Raw genomic sequence first — 21,486 nt, forward strand, 5'->3', positions numbered from 1 at the left:
CTGAAACCAGAGAAAACTGAAACAAGATCTTTCTTGCAGCCAAAACTGGAGTCAAGAAGAAAAGTATAAAAGAAACACATAAACACACATAGTTATACCAAATTTTACAAACAAACAAAAAATGATTAACACAAATAGCATACGGTAGAAATATCAGCTTGGTATTATACTCTTTGGAAACAGATTAGAACTTGAATTGCAAATGGACTCCTTGAATCCAACCTTTTGCATGTTTCTACAACTGTTCCAGCATCTTCATGTCATGCTTGCAGACATCTTTATAACACAGAGTTAGTGCACCAACTGGCCTGGTACCTGAAGCCAGCTCCCTGTAAATCACATCCTTAGGGATCCTGCCATCTTCCATTCTGTGTATATGAAGAAGCCAGCATTGATGTCACTGAGACAAAGTGTGAACATGCTGGGGATGTGGGCTTGGAAAAGTACATCTTTCTTTGAGACTCTGCCCTGCCGTGTGGTGCCCAAAATCTTCCTGAGACAGTGCATATGGAAGGCATCGAGGCATCGCTCCTGACGGTTGTAATTTGTCCATGACTCACTTCCATAAAGCAGCGTGTTCAACACACAAGCCTGGGGGACCTTCATCTTAGTATTGCCATAGCTGCCTTGCCAATACATTTGTCCAGCTCAGCATCAGAGAGGTTGCTGGTTATGGTGTCCATGTGCATTCACACTGAGATTTGTGTGTATCTATATGAAGGCAAATGGCATCACAGATGGCAGGACTGATGAGTGAATCATTATTGTATGTCTTTCAACTATGGTGTGAAGATGGGAGAAATGCTAGCTCACCCCATGAGGGAAAAATCTCCATCCTGTTTTAGTGTTGTTGCTGTTTTGAAAATAATATTCATTTGTGCTATAATTTTTTATATTCTGCATTCTTCTACCCACCCACTACAAGAACAATGCAATGGGATAAAAAAAAATCCCTGTACTTACAAAAAGCAGACAAGTTATAGTCCTTACATTAGGAGTGGGGAAACTTTTGCAACCTGAGAGCCACATTCTCTTCTAGGTAACCTTCCAGGGGCCACATGACAGTGGCGGGCAAGGCCAAAGGCCAAAGTAGGCTCCTCAGATACACTCCTGATAAGTGTAGAAAGTCTCCATTAAATTATTTAAAGACACACACAAAAAGGGCCGATCAAATGGGGTGAACTTAGATGAGTCTTCAGTGGGAAGATAAAATTAGGAAGTGGCATATTTGTTGGTTAAAATCCACAGATTACTTGCAGCCCAGAAAGGGCTGCCAGTCTGTACTGTTGAAACACTGTATTTCTGAAAATGACTGAGTGGAAATTGAAACTCTTTTCTGCCAGATATTAAGCTTTGCGCTGAGCTAGTGTACTGCAGTCCTCCTGAATCGATGAACTTGTATTGCCTGCAATTATGGAAAGAACAATGTATCTGTAGCTATTGTCTTAGCAATAGTTTGGCAATTCTAAAGTTAGTAAAGGCACAATTGCAAACAATTCCAAGGAGAAAGAAAAATAGGAGACATTTTTAAAAGCCAGTATGACTGCACAACAGGCATAACAAGGAACTTACAAACACACACACACACACACACACACACACACACACACATTTAAGAAAAGGAAGGAAGGAGAACTTGCCAAAGTCCAATATAGATGAGCAGCGCAGACTTCTGGGACCGTGTCAGGAAAGCTAATCAGGATCATGCTGAGAGCAACAAAAGCATCTTTTTCAGATATGTTCAGAAGAAGAGGAAGGAAATGATAGGCTCACTGTTCAGTAATTAATGTGAAATTTTAATGTATGACAAAGAAAGGCAGAACTGCTTAATTCGTGTTTTTGCCCCTTCTCCTGAAAAGGGAACTGTGGTCAAATCCACACTACACAGTTAAAGCAGTTTCTTTAAGGGAAGCCGTGGTATAATAGCGCTTTAAATGCCTGGTGTGGATGTGGCCTGTGTCCCAGCTTGCATATGTCACGTGACTGGTGGTGAGGGGTAGGGATTGGAGTTCAGACTGGTAAGGAATTGGTCAGGAAATAGCTAGCTACCTGAAAAGTCTTTGGGGCCGAAATGAATTCCGTGGTACTAAAATAATTTGCTGATGTGCTCTCAGAATCCCATGGAGAATGAATGAGATGTCAGAGAAGTACTGTAGAGACTTGGCATTTCAGTATCGGATTGTGCACAGGTTTTCTATCCCCTCAAACTGAGTGTTCAAAGACTGGATCTGCTCTTCTGTTGGTGCATTGGATGAGACTTTGTAGATGGGATCAAGCAAATGTTAAGCTCTTTCATGTTCCATCCATTTCAGTAGGGCCATACTGTATATCCCATTGGATTCAGGTGGGTTTACTTCTCAATATGTATGCATGTGAATGGACTGCACATCTTTTCTTTTGAAATAATTGGCTGAGAAGATCCGTGTTGCAATTTTCCAGAATCATGTCCCATGAAGGGATCCAAGGGTCACCTGGTCCAACCCCCTGCAATGCAGGAATCTGAACTAAAGCATCCATGGCAGCTGGCCTTCCAACCTCATACTAGGGATCACTGTGAATGCCCTATAACTCTTACTGCCATGACTACGCTTTCTTGAAGGATACACTGTATCCTTTTGTATTCATTTACCCCAAAAGCCTGTCCTCCACCGATTTAAAAGCCAAGAAGGTGTTCTTTGGGTTAAATGTCTGTTAGGAAAGAAAACATACTACATTATTATCATATCAGTATCAGCTGCCTCAGCTTTAGAGTACGAAATTACAGGTTGTGCAAGTGCATTCACAGGTGCAGTAAAGACAAGTTGTGTTGTCTTCAGAGATCTAATTGCTAAAGAGGGGCTGAACTCCCAAGAATGGCAACTCTAGCAACTTACATTTACATTTTCTTTTTAATCAAGCACTTTCCGAAAGGAAAGGAAAGAAATTGGGTGCAAAACGAGGATACTGATTTGCCAAACACAAGGTCACTTCCACATACAGTATTTGAAAGGTGGTATAAAGTGAGTTGTGAGGCAACATGGGCAGTCCCCACATCCTCAGACACCTGCCTGCTAAAAGCACATGGGGTAGAGTTCTCTGCATGTTTCAATGCACATGCATAGAGTTCTTCCACATCAGGAAGGAATTTGATTGGGCCGGGATCCCTCCTCATCTTTGTTCTATGCACACACAGGTTGAACTCCTCCTTGCTCTCTCAGAATACACAAATGTCAGAGGAGTTTGGCTGCCAGTACAACCCATTTATCCCTTCTTTCATTGCATGGATGGGATTAGGTGAACTACCCTATGAAACAAAGATTGCCCCTTATAGATAGGGTTAGTTGGAACATATGACATGTGACTTCTCTTTGGCCACATACACACCATACATTTAAAACACTATTATTCTTATTTTCCATATAATTTGTATTGAAGTTTTAAAATTACAAGAAAATGAGAAAAAAATGCAGAAGGAAAATAAGAAAGAGAAAACAGAGATAAGATACCAGGGGTGGGAGAGCACACTGCAGCACCAATGCAGACATGGAACATGAGTACAGCAGAATTTTATTGAGGTTGACCAAAACTTGTAGATATTTGGAAAAGAAAATACCACAGTAATTACCAATATGTTGAATGCAAGGTGAGTCAAACAAAAATGTTAATCTTAATTCCCTTGCTTTCTTATTATGTGAAGACCATATAAATAGAGATATAATAAGAATAAAATATAAGCTATAATAAAAGAGCATGGGTGTGCTGTATCTTCTTGACTGTATTTTCATCTAGCTCATTCTTCAGCATAAGCTGGATAAAATATCCATCTTTATTAATAAGTGATATGAAATTGAACCATCTTTTTTTACTAGACCCCCATAGAGACTTTCAGTTTGAGGGAATATGGGTCTCCTAACAACTCTCAGCACCGCTGACAAACTTCACTTCCTATAATTCTTGGGGGGGAACTATGTCTGTTTAAAGAGGCATGATACTGCTTTAAATGAATGGTATGAATGTGATCTTTCTCTTGTCCTATTTCCAACTTCGGCTATTGCTGATGCAGAGCAGATCCTAAAGGAAAGTCCTTTCCTAAGCTTGGTAGAGTGCCACTGAAACATTGGATAAAACTCCATTCCAAATCCTTCATAAATGTATTAAACCCAAGATAAAGCTAATTGGGTACATTGTCTGAAACTCTTGATTCTTGTTCCTAGCCATTCTTCAGGTTCAAAGGCACATATTGATTCTGCCTGATCTCAAAAGTTAACAAAATTAAAAAGCAATGATACCAAGTTAGTGTGATACTAGAATTCAATTTCTTCACTTTATCCTGCCCACTAATCAGCAAAAACTTTATTTTTTGCCTGAATGACTTTTCAAGGCTAAGAATTAAGAACATAAACTTTCTTCCATCATTGCCTATGGCAAAAACATTGCAGGGTTTATGAACTGAAATCTTTGCAAGCAATATATATGGAGCAATGATTGGTATATTGGATCTGCTGTAGCCATTTACTCAAAGCATGGGCCAGAAACCACACAATGTATTTTTCTCATGCTGTGTATGTTTTAGGTGCAACTCATTCTGGTACCCTTCCCCCCTCAAATTCTACAAATCTGTCTACATCTACATCTATGTAAGAAGAAGAGAAGAAGAGTTTGGATTTGATATCCCGCCTTTCACTCCCTTTAAGGAGTCTCAAAGCAGCTAACATTCTCCTTTCCCTTCCTCCCCCACAACAAACACTCTGTGAGGTGAGTGGGGCTGAGAGACTTCAAAGAAGTGTGACTGGCCCAAGGTCACCCAGCAGCTGCATGTGGAGGAGCGGAGACTCGAACCCGGTTTCCCAGATTGTGAGACTACCGCTCTTAACCACTACACCACACTGGCTCTCAGGAAGACTCAGGAACTAACTTCAGAAGCTCTGTAATTGAGCTCCGCCTGTCATTGGCTCAGGCTTCACCTCCTAATGGCTTCCATTCTTGCATCCTACCAATCCCAATGTGCATTAGCTACTACTGTGTCTCTGAATACCAGTTTCTGGAGAATGAAAGTGGGTAGAGTGGTTTCACACTCATGTCCAGCTTGTGGGCTTCCCATGGGCATCTGGTTGGCCACTGTGAAAATGGGATGCTGGACGTAGAGTAGATGAGCCTCTGGTCTGATCCAGCAGTGCTCGTTATGCATTCAAAAGCAATGATTCTGTTCTAAAGCAGAACTGGTCCAACTGAAGAAGGTTGAAACCAAAAGTTGCTTGGTTAGATAGTCCCTAGTCAAGGGCAATCAATGAGATTTGTGCAAAACAAGGAGTTAAAAATTAGTTACTTATGGATCACCTGGCTTGCTTGCTCCACTACATCCATCTATTGATTATTTTTGCAAACGAATGTACCACTTGAGTAAAATAGTGCCTGCACCATCAAGCTCATTTCTGTATGATCTGTCACTGAAAATATCCAAGATCATGCCTATTCAAAATCTGATTTTCATAATGAGGCAAAGCTCTGAGTAATTTTAGCTTTGCATGGTACCTCCTTGGGGATTCATAATGACTGTCTGCAATCCCCCCCCCTTTATAGAACAGGAAAGCTTCCCCCCTCAGAGGTCTCTGCAGTTTCACAGTCCTCCCCCCCCCCCCGGCTTTTCTGACACCAGCATTTTGTGGACTTTTCCTCCCCCACATTTCACACGATGTGACATTCCTGGCTGAAATACAAACTGAACTCAGCAGATCACTTTGGACATGGGCTGGCACCAAGCATATTGGCAACACTGACAACGAGGGGTAAACTTAATAGGGAAAGACTTTCAATGACTTCCCCAAATATGTATCTTTTATACAGACAAAATGAAGAGGAGACAGAAAATAATACTGTGATGGTGAAACATCCCCAGGCACATAAAAAGCAAGCTCTGTGCTTGTTCAACTTTGTCAAAGTGGAAATGTTTATAAGAAGGGGGACAATAACAGCCTACATCATGCTCTTGGCATTTTGGACATGCTCTCTAAACCCGGTGGAGGTTGGTGCCCATTGGAACTAGTAGGGAGGGAGGCAGGGAACCCAACAGTAGGGGGTGCCAAAACCAATGACAGGCAGAGCCAACAAATTCTAGTCTTGCTCCCAACCTCTTCCCTGCTGAGTTCTACAGGGGGCAGTGCTGAGGCTGAGGAGCAGGAAGAAGCTGACAGCCAATTCACCCCCTAGACTGGTTGTAAGGTTGGTATCCACCAAGTTTTACTCAAGAGTAGCCCAGGGCTTTTTTCAGTCCCTCTGTGTGTGTACTCAAAAGGGCACTTTAACCATGCAAACTGGTGTTGTTAATCTTCATTTTATTTATATAAATAAATTACACATTGAAACGTATTTTAATAGTAAATTATTTTTATCTTAAAACACCTGTCATTTAACATGTTATTAAAAATGTCCATGACACCCCCCCCCCTTTTACAAAATTCCAATCAGCATAAATCTCTGCAACAGGCTGACATTGTCTCGTGTCCCTGTCTAAAAGAATGGGGACAATGGCAGGCCAGGGATCATAATAGGCTGCACCAATCCCATTCAGGGCTATTTTAGTTTAGCTTAGTTTAGCTTAAAAAGGTAAAGGTACCCCTGCCCATACGGGCCAGTCGTGACCGACTCTAGGGTTGCACGCTCATCTCGCTCAAAAGGCCGGGAGCCGGCGCCGTCCGAAGACACTTCTGGGTCACGTGGCCAGCGTGACAAAGCTGCACTGGCGAGCCAGCACCAGCACAGCGCACGGAAATGCCATTTACCTTCCCGCTATAAAGCGGTACCTATTTATTTACTTGCACTTTGCCGTGCTTTCGAACTGCTAGGTGGGCAGGAGCTGGGACCGAACGACGGGAGCTCACCCCGCCGTGGGGATTCGAACCGCCGACCTTGCGATCAGCAAGTCCTAGGCACTGAGGTTTTACCCACAGCGCCACCCGCGTCCCTCAGCTTAGCTTAGCTTAGTTTAGCTTAGTTTAGCTTAGTTTATATTTCTATACCACTTTATATTTTTACCAAAAAAAATCTCCAAGTGGTTTACAACACATTAAAACATCAAATAAAACAATCCAGGACACAATATTATTGAAGGGAATCAAATAAGTATGCATTCAAAGTAACATACTTAACACGAAAATAAAATACTGGTATTATCAAAACCATAGAACATATCTGCTGCTGCTAATCCTGCCAGTGGTGGTTCGTGTTGGGCGGTGGCTATGGAAATTCAGGCTCAACAACCTGGACCTGCAGTAAGCGACAGCCAAGATGGCCTCTGGCCTCTTCAGCAGCCTCAGCTTCTGTTGCTGTCCTTCCAGGACATACAGAAAAAGGCCTTCAAGGCTGTGAGCGGGTCTTCCAGGACTCATAGTCAAGATGGCTTGCATTACCAAGTCACCATGTGTTCTCTGGGACAGAACTTAAGTCCTGCCTTTAGGTGCTCAGATGTTTAGCTGTTTTTAACAGTTTGTGCTGTTGTACTGGTTCATGTGTCACCCACTATAAGTTTATGCAGAGACAGAGTTTTTTCAGTTTGCAACCAGTGTGGTGAGAGAACTGCGACTGCTGCCATAAGTTTTTGCACTGTGCCAGAAATTATGAGCAACAGCTGGCGAAGATGCACAGATATTGAACATCCTAAATCACTCCTGTGTGGAAGATGGGGCACTTCAGAAATTATTTACTATCGCTCATATGCTTCCTTCCTTAGTTAGATTTAAAGGTGCTAACACAAATTTCCAGACCAATGGGAAGATATTGTTCCCCTCCCCCAGCTTGTTGACTTCTACATATTTTTTATAGAATGTGCAATAAGGTGGAGAGTTTTTAAGTGGATTAGGACCCAGGAGACCAGGATTTAATTTGCCATGAAACTCATGGAGAGATCCTGGGTCAATTGCTGTCTCTCAGCCTAACTAGAGGGTTGATGTAAAGAGAACATGGTGAGAGGAAGAGCCACGAGTGCCACAATGAGCTTCTTGGAAGCAAGGAATTTAATTTAATAGTGAATGCCTAATATATCCAGACTAATTGGTTTTGCCCCTTGGTTTTGCCTAACTCATAGCAATTGTCATAACTTTTGCAGTTTAGGCTTTTGACAAAGTTTAGTCTTTGGTGGAGTTTCTGCCTGCCCTTCCAGACTGCAGGGGTATCCCATTAAAGGGATATGGGAGGAGTTGCTCCTGTCCAGACACCCAGCCAGGGGCAAAGGCCATAGCATTCCTCAAGGCAGCAGTCCCGTGAAGGCTTTCCTACTTGTCCTAGCACCCTTTTGCCCTGGGCTGACCCCGAAAAGGGATACCCCAGCAGGTGGGCTACTGGTTCAATGGTTATACCCAATGCCTATGTAAAACCTCTACATTTGTAATCAATAAATCTGTGGTCTGATTTGACCCAGAGTAATGTCCTAAACTAAGATCATGGCCACTGGTCCCATCACCTCCTGGCAAATAGAAGGAGAAGAAATGGAGGCACTGAAAGATTTTACTTTCTTGGGCTCCATGATCACTGCAGATGGTGACAGCAGTCACGAAATTAAAAGACGCCTGCTTCTTGGGGGAAAAGCAATGACAAACCTAGACAGCATCTTAAAAAGCAGAGACACCACTTTGCCGACAAAGGTCCGTATAGTTAAAGCTATGGTTTTCCCAGTAGTGATATATGGAAGTGAGAGCTGGACCATAAAGAAGGTTGATCGCTGAAGAATTGATGGTTTTGAATTGTGGTGCTGGAGGAGACTCTTGAGAGTCCCATGAACTGCAAGAAGATCAAACCTATCCATTCTTAAGGAAATCAGCCCTGAGTGCTCACTGGAAGGACAGATTGTGAAGCTGAGGCTCCAATACTTTGGCCACCTCATGAGAAGAGAAGACTGCCTGGTAAAGACCCTGATGTTGGGAAAGATTGATGGCACAAGGAGAAGGGGACCGCAGAGGATGAGATGGTTGGACTATTCTCGAAGCTACTAACATGAGTTTGACCAAACTGTGGGAGGCAGTGTAAGACAGGAGTGCCTGGCATGCTCTGGTCTATGGGGTCACGAAGAGTTGGACAAGACTAAACAACTAAACAACAGCAACAAATGTCCTGTCTGGGAGTCAGACATCAGGAGCGGGAGTGCTTGACCCATGCAAGTTCCTATCAGAACAAAATATAATCTTACATTTAAAAGTTGGGAGGGCTATGCTGGCTGAGGCCATGTCCCACTGAACTCAGTGTGGCCAAAGTCTGAGCAGACATACATAGGATTGCATGGCTGAGAATTCATTTTTCAGCTTAAATTGGCTCAGTTTAGATGCTTCCACACTACACCATTTGAATGCTGGTTTTTCCATTAGTGATTGTCTCTGCTGCCAAGGCATCCATCTCATTCACCTGATGCCAGGAGTTGCTGCAGAAGCCCTGCAGCTCTGGAGGGTAAAGATGAATTTGTCCTAAATGTCATATCTGGGTTTCATGAAATGTGCACTTCTGTGTTAAGGGAATAACGGAATGGCATGACAACGCAATGATGTATGCAGAGAGAGCTTGGTTTCTGCCCAGGGATTTTAAATAAGTGTGCTTGCATTACCCATAGATCTTATTAGCAATAGAATAAGACTACCAATATACATCTCAAATTGAGACCTTGAGTAATCAAAGCGAGAGGATTTCCTGAGGCTTCATTTGGGAACTTCTTCAGTTAACTTGCTTCTGGGGCGACTGTGTAATTGGTTGACATTTACAAATTGATGTGGGTTTCTGCTGTAAGGCTTGAGTGGCCTGAGATCCTTCAGTACCTGTGTAAGCAAACAGAAACATTAAGATGACCTTGACCTCCCAATTGGAGGGAAGCAGGAAAGACCTTTATTGCTGGCATTTGTGCTCACGCTGGGCAACAGCAACTCCTGATGTGAAAAGATCACACTGAACGTTTGCTGAGGTAAGCATATGTAGAAAGTTTGTGGATCTTAGTTCACAGCTGCCTTCCTTGGCCTTGATCTGGAGCTGATGTTTGATCATTGCAGCAGGGCCGAGCATCGCGAAGAAGAAGAAGAAGAAGAAGAAGAAGAAGAAGAAGAAGAAGAAGAAGAAGAAGAAGAAGAAGAAAATGATCAGAGAGGGGAGATCACAGGATTGGGCTGCAGAGCTGCTATATTTGCATTGTGTGTAAAATGGCTGCTGAAGGGACACCAGCAGCTTCTCTTCGAGCAGTGGTTGATGTATGTTCACAGAGGACCAGCCAATCACACCAGAGGTAGCTTCAAAGCTCAAACAAATAAATCCACCCATGCCCTTTCACAAATGAGCCTCCTAGCTTTTTTTAAAAAAAAATGTGTGTTATGTCTCTCCATGGCAATGATATCTGTGATCAACTTGACAGAGCGACAAGGAAGGAATAAATGTCACCCAAGAATCATGCCAAATGGGCCTTGTTTATGTATTACGACAGCTGAAAACATGTGCTAAATATTGGAGCAAGCATGAGCATGGATTTTTGCATCATGAGCTCTGGCCTCAGCCAAAATAACCTGGGGGAGGTGGGAATCACACGGTTGGATGCGGGAATATTCAGCTTTTATTTTATTTTCTTAGTTTACAGCAGGCATAGGCAAACTCGGCCCTCCAGATGTTTTGAAACTACAATTCCCATCATCCCTGACCACTGGTCCTGTTAGCTAGAGATGATGGGAGTTGTAGTCCCAAAACATCTGGAGGGCCGAGTTTGCCTATGCCTGGTTTGCAGAATGAAGCTATGGGCTTCATTGTCTGACTCTGCAGCTGCGCTCATGAGACAGTTTGCAACCTGTTGTCACGATTTTTTGTGGGGATAAATGCTCACCCACCATTATTTTTCCATCTCTGTACCATAGCTTTCAGGCTGAACACTAAACCAACTATATTCTACCAAGAGTAGACCCATTGAAATTAATGGACCTAAGTTAGTTTTGTCCATTAATTTCAGTAGTATGCACAACAGGCATGCCATATGGAAATCCTTGGCACATGCTTATTTTAATGCTGGGTACATATTTCAACCAGCATTAAATTTGGTAATATACAGAGAAGAAGGTGATTAGAAACAACACCAGTAGGTGCATGGGAGAAGTTTGAGAAATTCATGGGATGAGCAATGACTCACCAAATATGACAGATAATGTGATAGAAGGCAGGAATTTAGTTCATTTTATTTATTGATCACTTCCTATGAAGTATCCCAAAGCAACTTCACAAAATAATAATAATAATATATATATATATATATAAACAATTCCATATATAACAACAGTTAAAACAACTGCATATATTAAAAATCATGAAAAACCATAACATATATGAAAACAATTTCAAATCTAATGCCGAGTGGGATAAAAATCAGGTGCTCCTTGAAAATAGCTGCATTGTACTCAAAGTACAATGCAGCGCTCAAAGAGAATCACTCTTAAAATAGTTTAAACCTTCACTTTCAGCACATTAATAACTTACCATCACTGTCAGGGTTGTCTCATTCATCACGCTGAGTTGTGAAAAGATGCAGTTGTCAATGTGTTAACTTTCACCGGGATCTTCCAGATTTTGGGGAGGCAGGGTGAAGAAGAGGGGAGGCTCAAACCTGGTAGTGTTAGAACTCTTCCTGGAATATCAGCGCACTCACACAAACACACACAGCAGATCCTTCTAATATATGCAGAGTCCATTGCCCTCCCTTCTCATGAACTCCATTCTATGTCCAAAAACCTGGGATCTGAAGGAATGCCAAAAGGTTTGACTTTTACAGACTTGCAACTTGACATTTCTGATGGTGCCACCGAGGGACTACACAAGCCATGTCCTGCCGTTTATAAAAACGAAATGAAATAAATCACAGACAACTTGCAGCATCCATGAAATAGCCTTGCCCAATTTTTGCCACCCACAAGTGGAGCAGCAAAATTCAGAGTCAAAGCACATTTGTACTGTAATGCAGCTGAAAAGACTGAGCCAACAACATGGTCTGAGATGCAATGTTTAAAGGCCTGCCCAGATTAGAATACAAGAAAACAGCAGTCAGTTAAATGAGGTTTTATATTTATACATTGGTGGGTAAAGTAAAAACGGGAGGAAGACTGCACAAACTTGAGAGGATCAGCACAGGCCAGGTTTTGCAAGCCTTCTCACACCCTGCATTTCAATCACAGAGGCTGGGATTTGAACAGGTGAAACCCACCTGTCAATCATGTGACACCATGATTACAACATCAACAGTTATGTAACATTGCAGTTGGCCCATAGGGAGGGACCCAAAAAGGTTCTCCATCCCTGGTCTAATGGGTTAGTATGTGGAGGTGAGGTCTAGAGGGTAGCTGGCTGGCTGGTGGGGCAGGTTTTTGGTGAGGTTGGTGAGCAATGCAAGCTTGGGCAGAATCCTGAGTAAATACATATATGGCAGGTAGTTCATCTCTGAAATGGATGTTTTGCAACATGTAAAAGAGAAATAACTGAGCCAGGAACAAAATGTTCCTGTAGGTACACAGCATGGGAGGAGCTGTTCAGCAGTGAAGCAGATGACCTCTGAAGGTGGCAAATTCTCCTTCGTTGGAGGTTTTTAAGCAGAGGTTGGATGGCCATCTATCAGGGATTATTTAATGGAAATTCCTACATGGCAAGGGGTTGGACCAGATGGCCCTTCGGATCTCTTCAAACCCTACAAAGCTACATTTCTATGACTTCAGGGAGCATGGCTACCTAACTTCAGCTGATGACTATTCAACCAAAATCGTATGTTTTATATTTATAGCACCTTGCCTGTGAAATGGATACACTGGGATGACCTACTTTGGGACAGGTCCACCAATATGTACTATTGCTTTTCTAGAAGAAAAGGAGGCAAGTTTGATGTAAGTGTCAAACATGGGTCAGACACACTCTTCCAAATCATCTAAAACTTACACCGTTTCACCGCTTACATCCCAAACTCTCCATGACATAGTTAAAGAGGACAGCTTCAGTGTATGTACTTCCTAGGATATATACTGCTTTTCATCTTAGCCACGCAAGGTAAAAACTAGACCAGTGCCCCCATGTGTCAGTGGTCAAACAGGAGCACGTGCACAGCTACAGACTCCTGTAGAATATTTGCACATGCTGTTCAAGCTCTGGGCCATCTCTTTGTCAATGCTCTGGTGACAACCCATGCTTTCCTCCTTATATTTTGACAGCGAAGGGCATAATCACTCTGTTTTAGCATAGCCAATAAGGTTAGTATTTCAAAGAGAATATTTACATTGTTATCAAGACAATCAATTATGTAAGAAATGAGGGGGGGGGAGAGATAGACAGCCATGGCTGAGCCCTTCTTTTGTGCTGCTTCAGTCTTCAAGCTTTAGTGCCTTAAGTTTTCTGTAAAGGGGCCAGCACTTCTAAAAATGAAGATGGAAAGGATAAGCCTCCATGATTGCTCTAAAGGGCCCAGAGGACAATACCAGACAGTTGTGTTCTCTCATAGCTGGCTGTTTGATTCTGACTCATTCTGCTCTTTTCCCTGTGGAGGCAAGTTTGACAGCTCAGCCGTTCCTATCAGCAGGAGGACAAGGCTCTGGAAAAAGAAATCCATAACTATATACAATTATCTTCTCTTTCATCCTTGCTCATCTCTTGCTTTAGTTTACACAAGTTTTGTTAAACCTCCATCTATTTTCTGAAATTATTTGCTTACTATTTTTTTGTGGGGAACTACTTCAGCTGAATCTTTCCTTCCAACAGATCCGAGAAGATTTGCAATTTAACAATTTATGCATGCTCCATTAGGGTTTTGCCAAATGCAAGAGATCTTTTGGATTCAGCAGCAATGGCACCACCAGTGGAGAGAAGTTCAGTGCTTCTATTAAGTAATACAGAATTCAAAACAGAGATACAGTCATTAAGTAGAATAACATAACATAAGCAAGATTTGATTATCAGAGCTCCAGGGAATAGCAACAGAATGACTCCAGCTGACCAGCAGACAGAACTCTGTCAGTCTGGGGCTTCAGTGAACTCTGAAAGTCAGACACCGTCTGAGAGATTTTTATCTTTCAGACCCTTAGTGACTACTTGCTGTCCTGGTACCTAAATTCCTCCCACCTGTTCCACAAATCATTATTGGGATGGAGTGAGGGATGCTACATAACCTGTCAGGTAGGTCAACATCCTCTCACCACTTATCCCTGAAACACGAACAGTAAATCAAGACAATAAAGCAAACGAAAAACCCTCAACAGTCCTAAAGGGTATAGCCAATAAGCAAGGAGGAATAATGGTGCAGACCACTTAAGCTATTTCTCTGAAATACAAAGTTCTTCTGCAATGGGTCTCTCCCATAATTACCCAAATATTTCATTAGGGTAATATCATATCACTTTGCTTGATAGAAGTACCTCAGTGAACAGCCACCATATCCTTAGCAGCTGGTGTGGTAGTGCTGTGGGTGGGACTTTGTTGCAAACCTAGCTTCCCAACATGTCGCTACCAGTTACTGATAGGGAGAAGGCAACAGGGAGCTCAGCACAGTGCCGGCACAGCATTAAGAGTGTTGAACTGGCTCCATTGTTGTTGTATCAGTTAGTGTGCAGCGTTTGGAAGCCAGGTCAGCCATGCAGCCATGTACTGCCATGACAGCTGTTCTTGTCCTATAACAAGACACGGCAGCTGTTTTTTTTTTAAAAAAAAACAGTTCTATAACAAATAAATCCCAGTGAGTTAAATGCTAAGGGTGTGCATAAGACGGCAGCATAAGTGTTTAAATGCTGGAAAATATTCATTACACTCTTCTTTCTTTCTTTCTTTCTTTCGCTCTGTTCTATTTCTTTCCTCTGAAATGTAGCTAAATAGTATTGAAAGTTGTCTGATTAAGATTCAGGCTGAAATCTCAGCTAGGCCTAATTGCATTGGTTTCAAGGTAAAGGATCATTCATACAGTGTTAGGACTTTTAAAACAGGAAGGGGAAACCTCAGGACAGCAGCCCAAAGCAGCTACCCGGCCCTCTCTGTCTGCTCCTCAGGATACACTTCTGGCTCTAGGTCTTCTGCCTTGCCAGCCCTGTTCCACACCTTCCATGAGAGTGTTTGCCTGGCTGGAATGTGTCCTTGAACTTTTGGTTGCCTGGATGGAGGATAGAGAGGTGTGTGTGCATGTGTATGTGTATACAAACTAACCTGCTATGAAAAGGTAAAATTTACATTAATCACTCCACTCACTTGGCCTCTGGTCCTGTCCACCACTCGCATGTGGCCCCTGAAAGCTTGCACAGAAGGGAATGTGGCCCTCGGGCTGAAAAAAATACCCCCCCAATTCCTTTTTTTAAATCATAATGATGGAGGACTCTTTCTGGCAGACTGCTATCAGGCCATGTCTACCTGGAGTAGATCTGAAGTCAGGACACAAAGAGTAAAGTAAGCCAAGAGTATAAGTGCCTACTGTTACCATGTAGACACAAGTTCTTGAGCGTGATCATTCTTTTCCAGTCGAAGCTTACAGCTCTTATATATTATTTGCCTCGTATTTTTAAAAACATTTAAAACCTTCTCTGTGACTAATGTACTTCCATATGCCAAGGATTAAAGAGTCATTTGGTGCAATACAATTGGTCTCTGCTGCATTCCAATTAATCTTTTATAACTAATTCTTCTCTGGGTTTAAAGATTTGCATTAGCTTGGATCATGTTTAAGGTTTTGCAGGTAGCTTGCTCTAATATATAGGCCATCATCTCAATTTGTTTGACTGGATCAACGAGACATATTTCCAGTATGTTTATATGTTGTTTCATTTGGCTTTCCTCTGTAAAAGCCACTGGATGAGACTTTGCGGTCACTGATATTCCAGTGTCTTTTTTTTTTTTTTAAGGATGAAGTGTGATTTAGATTGACAAATAATTTCAGGTGGGAAAGCTTGTGTAATTTCTGAGTGGAGCACCACACTTTAAACTTTAATTCTTCAGAAACAGGTGCCAGTATCAAAGACCAAATCTGTAATCGGGTCATCTAAAAAGCATTGCAACAGCAGATATGACTAAGCATCTTGCTCTTCTGTTATTATTTTACCAGGCCAACTATTCTTATTATTTTTCTGTGGCCTTCACATTTGATTGCCTAGTTGAAAACTGAACACTGAAGACCCAAGTAAAATATTCTGACCTCTCTATTGACTGCTTGGCTGCTCTTTCAAAGTCATTGATTATTTTGACAGGAAAATTAACACTGGGTTTCCTTTCATATCTCATAAGAGAGGTACCTTGTAAAAATTACTCTTCTGCTATGAACCTATGGAAAAGTGGTCTTTCTGATACTACGATTAAGTTTTAAAAGGTACCTAAGGCAGCTTGATTTTCAGTGTCCTGACCACCAGCTTTACCTCTGGAATGGATTTTTTAGAAACATAATTTTCTTTCTATTTGCATTAATAATATGTATTCCTTTTTGGTAGCAGTTTCAAAAACTATGAAAAGCTAATGAGCATTTGCTTTTCTTGGGGGCATCTCTCTGCTATAATACCCCAACCCTGCCATGTACTTTGTGGGCCTAGAACACAATTGTAAAAATCTTATTCACTCCCATTCTTTTGCACTTAGCTTCTGAATATGTGAATGATTAAACCAGGCCTATGGAACTTGTGCCCCATCATGACGAACATAGCCTGTCAGTCCTGTATCCCAAGCCACCAGAGCTGGACAAGAATCCTGTTTTTGCCACTTGCCTAAAACTGTAAAGATGGGAAGTGAGATTGTCAAGCATAGCCAGGATGTGTAGCTGGTGGAGTGTTGCAATTTGTGCAGGCCTGTTATAAAAGTATTTACATTCACCTGTCTATGAAGGCTCTGGTACACAGAACTCTGGGTTGTGTGAAAAGATCTGTTGAAGACTGATGGAAATATGAAACTGCCATTCAACTCTGAGCCTTTCAGCACTAATTCTCTAAACAAGAAGGCAGCAGATAATAAATGTGGTAAACTGTATCCATTTCATCATCAACTAAATGTAGTCTACACAAAAAATGTCTTCAAGCTTAAAAAGACTTTAGCAGCTTTTTACATACCCTCTGAAAACTAAATATGATATAAGGTATATATAAATGCTATTTTGCTATCATAACTCTAGTCCATGTTTAGGTTTATGGCTGCAATCCAGAATGTATTAGGTGGATTATTGGGATAATTGTGCCCTAGACGCAGCCAGACCCATCTGAGTCAATGGAAATGTTGCCTCTCTTTTGAGAACGGATAGAATATGAAGCCAGTTCATTTTGACAAGACGTGGAAACTGAAAAGTGAAGTTGGTTTTAATTGCATTCTCATGTAGTTTTCAAGTGGGTAATCTTTCATATTCATGATTAAATACCTTTGCACTCAGGTCTACAGACAAGTCAATTAAATATATATAACAAAATACGGTAAGGTCAGGAAGACATGGGAAGCATAAAAAGAAAAATACATTTATGAGATAAATATTTTAAAAGAAGATAGATGCTTTTCTTTCCTCTTTTAGACACAGTTACACTTCAGCAGACAGGATGGATAGAAAGCAATGATTTTTGAAACAACAACAGGTATAAATGGATTTTAAAATATTTTATTGGACTTCTTTTGGGGGGCAAATCAGTTATATTACCCATCCCTTTAAAATGACCTGGTTTAAAATCATACATCTTAATACAAACTAACTAGTTAAAGTCTTCCCCTTCGAATTTTATTAAAATCTAATCCATAACAAGCGGGCATAAGGGGGAAAGGAGGCATTTTTTTTGCAGATTTTGGTTTGGTACTCTAGGCTCCCAGGGTCCTCATAAAATCTGGAGACCTGGAGGAACAACAGGGCAACACAGAAGACAGGGGCATTGATTGGGGGGGCAGGGGGACTGTAGTCCCAGGTAAACGATTTTAAGGGGGCATGAACCAGGCACCCCCACGCAAGGATCACCATCTTGCCCTGCCTGCTGTTGGGGGGTCTCTAAGTTCCCTTAAACATGCAGGGACAATATAAAGTTATGTGCATTATCAAATTTGCATTTTCCCAAACAATATGCAAACTGAAACATAGATGTCTTTCAAAACTCACAATCTGAATTTTGTGACACAGTTCTCCAACTGATCAACGAATGCTTATACTGAACAAAAATGTTTATATTAGGGGGAAAGTGTGCATTGAAATGTCTATATCAGTGAAAATAACAAGCAAAAATGCATTCTATTAGGAGAAACTGCTTGCAAAAATGTGTACAATTTGGCAAAACTGCATAAAAATGCATTTATTAAGAGAAGTTCACACTAAAATGCTGAAGAATTTTCCTGACGGTTGTTTGTTTGTTTTGCAAATTGCTGCAGAAATGTGGACAACATAATTTAAGTTTGGGAGGGAAACGAGAAACAGAGAACTGACATAGGCAGATTCTTCCATTTCTAGTTAAGACAGCAGGCTTTTGGGCAGAAGGATGTTTCCATTTCAAGATGTCGTGAAAATTGTCTTTTTAAAAGTTTACCAAATCTACTATTTGTTCCTTAATTATTAATTAAGTCAGCTAGCTAATTGTTCTCAGAGACACTGCTAAGTTAATAACATTAGAAAACAAAATTTCAAAGTCCGGGATTTGATTGATAGCTTATTTTTTGGGGGAAAATATTTATTATTGTAGATTTTTGAGACTCTGGGCTTGGATCGATGTTGCTGTTGTTATATATGGAATATTGATGCACTAAATTTACTCCATAGCAACAATAGCTCCCATTTGAGGTTCTCAATAACTAGGAGTGTTTAGAAAAACCTATTTATCATCTCTCATTCTTGTGAAGCAACTTTGCAATAGTTGGTAAATTTTCACAGGAAAGGCCAATTGAAATCACATTAATCCAGATGCTTGGAATTATAAGCGGTGAATCCAATTCCTGCAGTGAAAGGGATGTGTATTCACACACACTCCCTATCAGTTCAAGGCTTCATTCTGAGTGATTTCCAATGCAATTCGTTCCAGACCAAAGAGTTTAAGGCCAGAAGCAAATGTCTTTTAAATTTTGTTTGATTAATGTCCCTTGCAAAACTATTTGTCACCTCCACAGGCATCCACATGTTTTTCTTGTAGGCACATTTTCTCTGTAGTGTATTTGGAAAGAGCTGGTGCCAGTCAAGCCATTTCCCACAAATGCTATTAGGCCGTTATGTGGCTACCATTCAGCAAGTTACTTTGTTTAACCGGAATTAAATGTCAGACTTCTAGATAATGTAGGTTTTCCTTTTATTTTAAAAAATTTAACTAACTCTGATACATTACAGCAGGGAGTCCTGATTTAATTGGACTACTTTTCTCCAAAGGAAAATCAAAAATTAACAAGGTTATATGAGAGTTTTCAAAATCAACTCCCTATTTTCCCAATTACCCATTTTCTTCTTGAAGTTTGTCAAAAGATGCTTCCTGTCCAATATATGTTTCATGGAAAGAAACAAGCCAAACTGCAAATCACATTGGATACTAGGGGCTGCACCCTTGCTTATGCTGTTCTCCAACTCCACCTGCTCCCCAGTCCTCCTATAGCAGGCATCCCCAAACTCGGTCGTCCAGATGTTTTGGGACTACAATTCCCATCATCCCTGACCCCTGGTTCTGTTAGCTAGGGATGATGGGAGTTGTAGTCCCAAAACATCTGGAGGGCTGAGTTTCGGGGTGCCTGCCCTATAGTAACATCATAAGCCTTTCCCTTCCCACTACTAAGCCTCCTTTTCGCCTTTCCAACCCCATGTCTGAAACTCCTTCTCGCTTCTATTCTGCAGCCCCCCTGCACCCTTGTATTCAGTTTCACCCCAATTTCTATGCATGTTCCTCCCCCATCTTTTTATGCCCTATTCCCATGCACACAGATATCGTAAGTTCCTGGATATTTCTCATCTCACACATTGCAACACCTCAGCTCCCTTTTCACCTTCCCCCAATTCTGAAGCACCCACTCCTTCTTATTTTGCAGTTCCCTTTCTATTTCTGTTTTTATCTTCAGTCCCATTCCCACCCCTCCTCTTCTTCTCTTCCCGCTGCATCAAGAAAGCCAGCATAATCCTAGCTCACATCACCCCTCCTGCCAGCTCCCTCTGTTATCACTCTGATAGCCCCACCCCTTCCTTTTCATACAAACATGGAGATCTCTCTGTCTCCCACAGCCCCCTTCAGGAAACCCGCTTTAATCCCACTTCCCACACTTCCACCAGCCGTGTGTTCTGTGCAGAAGCATGTGTGTCCCAAGAGGTAGCCTTCAAGAGAGCTATTCAGCCAAAAGACAGTGGGGTTGCTGATTGCTTGAGCCAATAGAGCTTACTGGACTAGAGTGAAGACCACAGCAGAAGTCCTTCTAGAAGCATGTGAGATTCAACCGTGAAGGCTGCATACTGAGTCCTCAGAACGTAGTTGATGAGTGTTCACTGGTAGAAGTGGTTGAGGGAAATTGGCTATAGGGTTTAAACAGACGAGGAACTGAATTTCTCACAACTATCTCCTTAAAAGAAACAGTAACCTTAAAGTGTACAGCAGTACCTCGGGTTACATATGCTTCAGGTTACATACGCTTCAGGTTACAGACTCCGCTAACCCAGAAATATTACCTCGGGTTAAGAACTTTGCTTCAGGATGAGAACAGAAATCGTGCAGCGGTGGTGTGGTGGCAGCAGGAGGCCCATTAGCTAAAGTGGTGCTTCAGGTTAAGAACAGTTTCAGGTTAAGAACAGACCTCCGGAACAAATTAAGTTCTTAACCTGAGGTACCACTGTAACTATTCTCAACAGTCGCCAAGTGAAGTTCAGTGGTAACTAAGAGAATGTCAACAATCAAACGTAACCATCTGTTTATAAGAACAGTTATTTTAAAATAAAAATATAATTAATTTTGTTTTCACTTCAAAGTGGAGTCTATGCTGTTTTGCCCCATGCTTATCCATAGCTCCAAGTAGGTAAATTGAGGCGTAAAATTGATCTGGCATTTAGATTCATAGGGGCAGCAGGAGAAGGATTTGAAGGATAAGTGAAAGGTTATAGCTTTAGTAAAGATGCGAACACTGCTTTACAAGACACCCCTCCATAAATAACAGCAAAATAAATAGTTAATGAAGGACAGGTGGGGTCACCAAAATGTGGTAGCAATGGGGTGGGATGACCACAAATTTGGGTGGAATCAGATTCTCCACATACTGCAACCTCAGCCAACCTGTGCAATAATCAGGGCTGATTGTAGTTGTAGTCCAACAATATATGAGAGATGACAGATTAGCCCCCCCTGCTTTACAGTAGACTGATTTGCATCCTGTTGTCACAGTCTTCACTGATTAGTTTTCCCATGCCTGCCTTTTGCCTGTTGTGACTGACCAGGGATGTGGTCAGTATGAAAGTCTGTTTCTGTTACCAATGGATATAAAAAGGGAAAGGTACCCCTGCCCGTACGGGCCAGTCTTGCCAGACTCTAGGGTTGTGCGCCCATCTCACTCAAGAGGCCGGGGGCCAGCGCTGTCCGCAGACACTTCCGTGTCACG

Source organism: Podarcis muralis, chromosome 2 (genome assembly GCF_964188315.1).
Source record: "Podarcis muralis chromosome 2, rPodMur119.hap1.1, whole genome shotgun sequence".
Classification (NCBI taxonomy): domain Eukaryota; kingdom Metazoa; phylum Chordata; class Lepidosauria; order Squamata; family Lacertidae; genus Podarcis; species Podarcis muralis.